Raw genomic sequence first — 8,768 nt, 5'->3', positions numbered from 1 at the left:
TTCCTTCTGACTCTAGTCAATTAGGTCTCATCAGGAGTGGCTGCTTTGTTTTCTTCTGTGGCCTGGTCTTTCTTGGTTTTCTAACAATCTTTTTTGCTTATGAGCTGTGTTTTGGCTTCCTAGATTTAAATGAAATGATTCTGGTACTAAGACAAATTACTCAAACCAAATACTTCTTTTTTTCTGTTCTCACCAAGCTATCAATTGTATTACATGGCATGTTCTGTTCTATTTCTAAAATATTTCATTAATTCAGAATTTCATACAATGTATTTTGAGCATATTAACTCGCAGGACCTCTCACATACTTTCCCATACAACTTTGAGACTTCTTTCTTTTCTTCTTCTTTCCTAAAAGAGTTCAGTTTGTCTTGCTTAGCTTCTCAGGACTGAGGCCTGCCCTTATGTGTGGTCAGCATCTGGAAGTCACGATTTTAAAGAATGATGAATCTCCTCCCTTCATGGTATTAAATGACAATAACTACTCAGTTATTGACAGGGTTAGATGCCCATCATTCTATTTTTGAGATTATTCCCTTTTCTTTAGAAGACTAGTCCACCAGTAAATTAGTCTTTGTGTCTTGACTTTCCATTGATTCTCACCCTCATTCCCACACATGGAACTTAGTTGCCAGTGTAAGATTCATCCTCAGGAATTTTCATTTTCTTACCTCTTTTCCATTGACTTACTAACGGTAGCATCAGCTATCACTCCATTGAAGCTGTCAAGTTTAGTTCTGTTTACAGTCTCTAGGGTTCCCTAGCATTACTTCCTGTTGTTCCTGAGACATCTCTGTCACTGAGAAAAAAAACAAACTCTGATGTCATTGTGCTGATTCTTACTCTTGTGTTCTGGGTCCTTTTGATTTTTGTCTTAAACCTTGTCCTATATTTTTATGCAAAAATGGTAAATTTTGATCAGTGAACAAGTTCTCTGCTTTCCAAAGTTTTTTTTTTTTTAATTTCAGAGGTTACACTAATGCTATATTGAAATTTAAATAAAGTAACTCATAAGTGAATAAAATAATCAAAAAACAAAATTAATTAATGATACATTGAAATTGTATGTTCAGTGTTATGTTAAAAGTTTATATATGTTTTCAGTTTTCTGGGGCGCTCACTGTGTTATTACACAAAGAATCAAAATTCAGAATAGGAATCCATCATATTAACTATATTTTTCTTTCTTCAAATTATTCATGAAAGATAGATTTATGTTCTGTTAGTCCTATATTCAATGATTTTTTTAAATTAAAGATATTAAGATTTTAGAAAATACAAAATAAGATAAAATACAAAATAAGAAGTATGTAGCAGATTTTATGTAAATTTATGTGGTAGAATATATGCAAAGTATTTATAATGTTATGTATGTACAATAAGTGTCTTTTAAAAGAAGAAGTAAATTGCTATGTGGTTTTTTTTTTTTTTTTGATCTCAAGTACATTACAGGCATATAGTAACTAAGACAGAGAAGTTGTGGCATTAAAAACAAAAACATACAAATGAGCCAACAGAATAAAGAGCCCAAAAATAAATCCATGCAATTATAGCTACTTTTCTTTGAAACAAAGTACCAAACTGTATACTAGAGAAAGAATAGCACCTTTAATATATGGTTTTGGAAAGATTAAAAGTATTTGACTATTTAATACTAGAATTATTAAACTCATAGAATAGAACACAAGAACACTTTAATTCACCAGTATAGGCAGATATATTTTGAATAAGATCCTAAGAGCATAGACAATTGTCTATGCTATGTGGTTTTTAAAGTCATTCAGTGTTCTGATGGCTGATGTTTATCTTCATGTGTAGCTTGATGTTTTAATTTTCTTAGCTACCTGCAGGATTTCCTTCGAGAAACAGAGTTGTGTAGCTTCTGGGTTCATGGGCTCTAGAGATATACTGCTTCTGTCAAACCCCTAAGCAGTTATTCATTAGTTTTATGCTCTTGGTCAATTACTTCTCTATGCTCCACTTTATTCATCTATAAATCAAGAACAAAAATAATAGTATCTACTTTGAGTAATTATAAGATTAAATTAGATGTGTTTTAAAGCTCTTAAAAACAAAGTGAGTCTCATAGATGTATCACTTAAAACATTCCCTGTTTCATGAAATGTAATATACAGGAAAGCTCCATTTCTTGTTGATATCACTTCGTGTTTTACTTGGATTGGACTGGACTGAGAAAGACCACTGAAGATTCAACTTTACTCACTTCTGAGGCTTAGGGTATTTTAATTTAAGAACCTGACAATATGCAACTGTTAAACATTTTGATAAAAAAAAAGACAGACATTGTGCAAATTTCATCCAAAAGAACAGACATACCTCGCACACGTTAAGTAACATAATTGGTTTAGGTTTTAAAAGGTATCTTTCATATAAAGAAAGCTTTAATTTAAGAACCCTAAGAGGAAATTTTCCTATTGCTTTTCAGTATTTGTCTTAATGTACTCTGTGTGGCTCGTGGAGAAGTCCACGGGGACAGGCTAAGTTAAGAATAATATCCCCGTGTTTACTTTCTACTCTTGCTCCAGGCGCTTTCAGCTATGAGAAGAATTAGCCATTCAAAATGCTTGACGGTAATTCCAAATTCTTTCCTTTGTGATTTTGTCACATTGGAATTTATTCGCTTATTTATTAAAAATATTTCTGTTGCACTGATTTCCATTTAACACCGATAGGAGCGCAACAGAAGTGCGGCTTTATTAGGCTGTCAAATCTAGTCACACGTGACTACCTTTATACATACATTTAAATATGAATTTAAAATTTTGGTAAATCCTTCTTGAATATTATAGCATGAGTGATGAAGATTAGTATCCTTCTCTGCTTTTGTGGTGTAAGGTTAATGTGATGATTTCTTTCATATTAGAATAAAACCGTAAAAGAGGGTTATTTTGATAACAAAGCATCAGACATTTGAATTTGAAGATTTACTACTGTAGCTAATCCTGTTGTCACTAAAAATAAACTATCAGAGATTAAAAACTCTAAGGCAAAATTTGAATGAACAGTTTGCGCAATTTTTTTTTGAGCATACAGAACGGAGAAGAGATAAGAAATGGACTTAGGTCAAATTTCACATCTTTCTAATCATATGAGGAATGTTTGACAACAATGCTGTTTTAAAGTACTGTATTATAAAATGTAATGTCACATTTTAAAAGATTTAGTTTTTAAATTGTATGTGCATATGCATGTGTGTGTTTGTGTGTGTTTATGTATTTATAGGTATGTGTGCAGGAGTGCATGCCCTCAGAAGTGAGGAAAGGTCATTGGAGTCATGGAGTTAAAGGTGGTTATGAGCTTCTGATACGGCTGATGGAAACCAAACTTAGGTCCTCTGCAAGAGCAGTAAAAAAAAAATTAAGCATAACTGCATTATGTAAAACCAAATTATCATTGCATAATCTTTAAAGTGTAATATAGGAATGTAATTACATGAAAAATTTAGATACAAGATCTATGTGACTAGGAATATGCTGATATTTTAAATTGTTTCTCAAAAGTCAGAATTAGAGTTCATTCACTTTTATAAGATGTAGCATGGCTGACTCCTTTCAGTAAGATGTTAGGCATCCTCCGGTCAATCCGTGGAAGTCAAGAGAAGATGATCACACATTGTGGCAGTGTTGACTAACCATAGTTTCCCTATTGTAAGGCAAAGGATGCAAAGGAGGAATGTTCTAAGTGTGAGCGTTTTGTATCATAATGAACTAGTGAATATGAACTCTCATGAAGAAATAGTGCTCACTGTTTTGGACACTCAAACCCCAAAGCTCAGATTTCATAGTTTTAGCATTGTAGGCATGGCTGCATCTTGGTCTGTCTCCTCATGGTAGAAGTGTGTGAGGTTCAGTGATGGAATGGTGTGACAAAGGCATATTGCACAAGTGAGTAGAGAGATCAGAGAGACCAGGAAGAGCTCTTTTATGTTCACCTTCTTACAGGAATGAACAAGAATTCCATTGAGAACTCATTCCCATGCTTTCCCGATTACATTTAAGGCTTTCAGATAGGCATCATTTAAAAGTTCTCGAACCTTTCAATATAACCTATTGGGACCAAACTTCCAAAAACATGCTCGTGTTGGATACATAAACTATACTGAAATCATGTAGTCACCCCTAAATAATTTCTTAGTTATAATAAAATGGCTTTGTATCTACAGTGATTAAGGAGTATTCATACATGTCCTGCCCGTTTGATGATGCAGGTATGATGTAGAAAAACATTTAAAAGTTCAGTTGTGTTTTCTTTTATTTTTATTTTTATTTTTTATTTTATTTTTTTATTTTATCAATTACATTTTATTAACTCTGTATACCAGCTGTGTCCCAATCCCTCATTCCCTCCCAGTCCCTCCCTCCCTCCCTCATCTCCACCGTGCCCCTTTCCAAGTCCACTGATGGGGGGACCTCCTCCCCATTCATCTGATCCTGTTTTATCAGGTATCTTCAGGACGGCTGCAAAGCCCTCCTCTGTGGCCTAACAGGACTGCTCCTCCCTTCGGGGGTGGGGAGACCAAAGAGCTAGTCATTGAGTTCCTGTTAGAAATAGTCCGTGTTCCCCTCACTTTGGGAAACCAATTGGTTACTGAGCTACCACAGGCTACATCTGAGTGGAGGTTCTAGGTTATATCCATACATGGTCCTTGGTTGAATGTCAGTCTCAGAAAAGACCCTGTGCCCAGATATATTTGGTCCTTGTGGAGCTCCTATCCTTTCCCCATCAGACTAACTCCCCTGCAAATCAAAACGACCCTGAGATATCACCTTACACCCATCAGTTGTGTTTTCAAAGATGATAAGTATATGTAACAATAGTGACAAAGTATAACAATATTCAATCTGACTTCTCATTTCCACCTTTTTTATCTCTTACTTTTATTGCACAACAAGGAAAGGGCTCCATATTGAGGGGATCTCTGCTCAACTCTCTCATTGAATATATTTAATCTAGTAACTAAATTTAATTAATCTACAAAAATTTAAATATACCATATTACATGTCGTGTTAATGTTTCATATTGTGATGTGGCTGCCTGTTCTTTTTTAGACTTTTCTTGAGATTAATATTTTTTTTCACATGATTTTTAACCATGAATTCTAACTTCAAATTGGATGAGTTGAATTATCTGGTCAAGTTATTCTTGGATTTTTTTCTTTTTTTATTATTCTTTTAATTATTATTATTTATTAAAATGTATTCAATTTGTATCCCAGCTGTGGCCCCCTTCCTCATTTCCTCCCAATCCCACATGCCCTCCTTCTCCCCCTATTCTCTCTCCTAGTCCACTGATAGGGGAGGTCCAAAAGAAGCCAAAACAATACAATGTAAAAAATATAGCATCTTCAACAAACAGTGCTAGTCTAATTGGATGTCTATATGTCGAAAAATGATAGATCCATATTTATCACCCTGTACAAAACTAAAGTCTAAGTGGATCTTAAACTGTCTACCTACAAATTTTGCTCCTGGTTAAAACACTGTCTAATAATCTTTGGAAGGCTTTCTATGAATATTTAAAAGTGATGGGAATATTTCTAATGAACTATAAGTGAGATTATGAATAAATATTTATACATTAAAATATATATTTTCAGTTTACAGAGTAGAACTACACAGTTTGGGTGATGTTGATAAAAATTGTATCATCTAAAATGTAATATTGAGAAACGTATCAGTTCTGCAACCTTGTGTGATTAAAATATGCATTTCTATCTGTTTAAAGCAAATAATCATTAGAAATGAGATATACCATTGTTCTAGAGAATTGTAAAAAATTTGATTTTATCTGTTTTTAAGGGATAGAAAGGTGAATTTTCTGCTTAAACATAATAGTGCTCTAAAGGCATTCAATGAACTGTACATACAATTAGTAATCAAATTTTTGTGTGTTTTATTTAGTTTTCATTATTTTATTTAGTTTTCTAATATGGTTTTTAAAACACGGTAATACATTATAACCCTGAAAACATTAAAGTCAGTTTAGATGAAACATATTGAATCAACTCACTTTTGATCTTTGGATTTCAAGGAATTCTGATTTTTCAGTTTCCAGATGAAAATTAGAATACATAAAAATTTGAGTAACATTTTGTTTCTAGATCCAAACCATTCTGTTAGTCTGTGTTTTTTATTGGAGAGTTGAGTCCACTGATGTTGATGGATAATAGTGACCAATGAATGTTAGATCTTTTTATTGTGTTCATGGTCTTACTGTGATTCATTGCTTTTCTCTTTTCATTTTCGTTGGGAAATTATCTGTATCTTACGTTTTCTTGGGTATAGCTATTTTCGTTGGATTGGAGTTTTCCTTTTAGTATCTTCTGTCGGCTGGTTTGCTGTGTTGTAGATATTGCTAAACTTTGGTTTTGTCATGGAATATTTTGTTTTCTCCATCTATGTTGATTGAAAGCTCTGCTGGTTTTAGTAGTCTGGGTAGGCATCTGAGACCCCTTGAAGTCTGCCTGACATCTGTCCAGGCCCTTCTGGCTTTCATGGTTTCTGATGAGAAGTCTGGTGTGATTTTTGATAGGTCTACCTTCATATGTTACTTGGCTTTTTTTCCCTTGCTGCTTTTAATATCTTTTCTTTGTTCTGTAGATTTAGTGTTTTGACTATGATGTGAGGTGAGGAGTTTCTTTTATGGTCTTGTCTATTTGGTGGTCTGTAGGTCTCTTGTATGTTTCTGGACGTCTTTTTAGGTTGGGAAAATTTTCTTCTATGATTTTCTTGAAAATATTTTTGGACCTTGGAGCCTGGACTCTTCTTTTTCACCAATTTCTATTATTCTTAGATTTCACATTTTCATGTCATCCTTGATTTATTGGATGTTTTGTGTTTGGAACTTCTGATTTCACTTTTTTTTTTTTTTTGAGAGTGTATCTTCAGCAGAGATTCTGTTTTCCATCTCTTGTATTATGTTGGTGATGCTTACCTTTGTGGTTACTGACATTTCTCTTAAGTTCTCCAGCTCTAGGGTTTTCTCTGTTGTGTTTTCTTTATTGATTCTAATTGGTTTTCATGCCTTTTACTATTTCCTTCATGTGTTTGAATGTAGACTCTTGTCTCTCTATGATGGTCTCTATTTTTTTTTGTTGTTGTTGTTGTCGCTCATTTCCTCTCTATATGCCACTAATTGTGCCTCTACGTGTGCCTCTGTTTGTTTGTCTATATTTACCTGTGTTTCTTTGAGAGCTTTGTCCATTTCCTCTTTATTTGCCTTCACTTGTGTAGCTAATTCTTTTTTTCCTGTTATTTTTTTATTACATTTGTTAGGCCTTTGACAAGTTAAGACACATATATAATATATGCTGATTTCACTGGTGTGTCTTTGGTTGTGGGCCTAGACTGTAAAGGCAGAGCCATCTCTCCAGCTCTGTGTTTAAGCTCACCCAAACCCATGTCAAATCAACCTTCCTTCTAAATGCTTTCCCACATGTATGTCTTCTTCCTTCTCCTTTTCTTTTTCGTCTTCCTTTTCCTCCTCCTGTTTCTTCTTCTTCCTTTTTATCTTCCTCATTTTGTTCTCCCATTCTTTCTTTCTCCCTCCTCCTTCTCATCCTCATCCTCCTTTTCTTTCTCCTCCTTATCCTCCTCCTCCCTCTTCTTCTTGTGATCTGCTGAATTTAACTAGGTCTATCCAAGTAAATGTGGCAGTAAAAATATCCATTGGAATCTGGTGGGGACATTAGTGAGTATATAACTGAAGACAATAACTCAGCATTCATCAATAGTTTACAGATCACCAAGCATGTTAGGGATCAATGAATCTCTCCTCACTCCATGACTGAGTTCATACAGCCTGTCTTACACAAACCTAATGCAGGTAAACGAAGATATTCTGAGTTTATGATCACAATTGATGTGCCATCCTCTAAAATAGCACTTCATAGGCTTTCTGCCTATCTTATGGCTCTTACATTCTTTACGCTTCCTCTTCAGCAATTTTACCTGGGTCTAATATGTGCTATGACTATACTGCATAGGCTAAGAACTCAACTATCACTTCTTTCCAGCACCTGCAATAGCAATAGTACTAAATTTGCCGCTATTAAATGAAAAGAGAACCTCTCTTATCAAGGCTCAGAATAGTATTTGTTTATGCATGTAAACATAGTTACAATCACTTTGATTCTATTTAAATTTAGCAACAGTGGGCTTATGACCTCACTATTATTGGATTTTTGACTTGGTTTGCAGACATAGGCAAACATTTTCCCTAAGGAATAGGTTTCAAACCTCCTATGATTACGCACATAGTAGCCATGCCACTATTGCAAAAGCAGGCATACCTTTTACCAGACACAACTGGGTGAAAGCATAAATTTCTCTGCCCTACCAGCTTGAATAACAATTTTCAGAGTCCTGTATACTAGTCAGAATAGGAGGCAGCTTACAGTTCAGTTCCAACTTGATTTCTCTATGCCCTACAACCAAGCTGTTTGGTATTTTCAGGAATAAGGTATTACCAGGTCTTTCTGGTTGGTCTCCAGATACAATGGACTGAGCATATCTTCATTCCCTGAAGCTAGGCAAGGTAGTGCTACCAGGAGGAAGCAATCCAAAAGCAGGCAATAGAATTCATGTTAGAAACAGCTCCCCCTCTCCAGTCATCAGGCACTTCATATGAAGAGCAAGTCACCCATTGGCTGCATGTGTGCGGGGGGAGGGGGGGTCCAGATGGTGTATGTGTAGCTAATTTTTTGAGAGATTTGTTTGTTTCCTCTTTATGTGCCTCTATTAACTGG

This window comes from Meriones unguiculatus, chromosome 3 (genome assembly GCF_030254825.1).
Source record: "Meriones unguiculatus strain TT.TT164.6M chromosome 3, Bangor_MerUng_6.1, whole genome shotgun sequence".
Classification (NCBI taxonomy): domain Eukaryota; kingdom Metazoa; phylum Chordata; class Mammalia; order Rodentia; family Muridae; genus Meriones; species Meriones unguiculatus.
The sequence above is the reverse complement of the archived record's forward strand: the minus strand, read 5'-3'. Positions refer to the sequence as shown.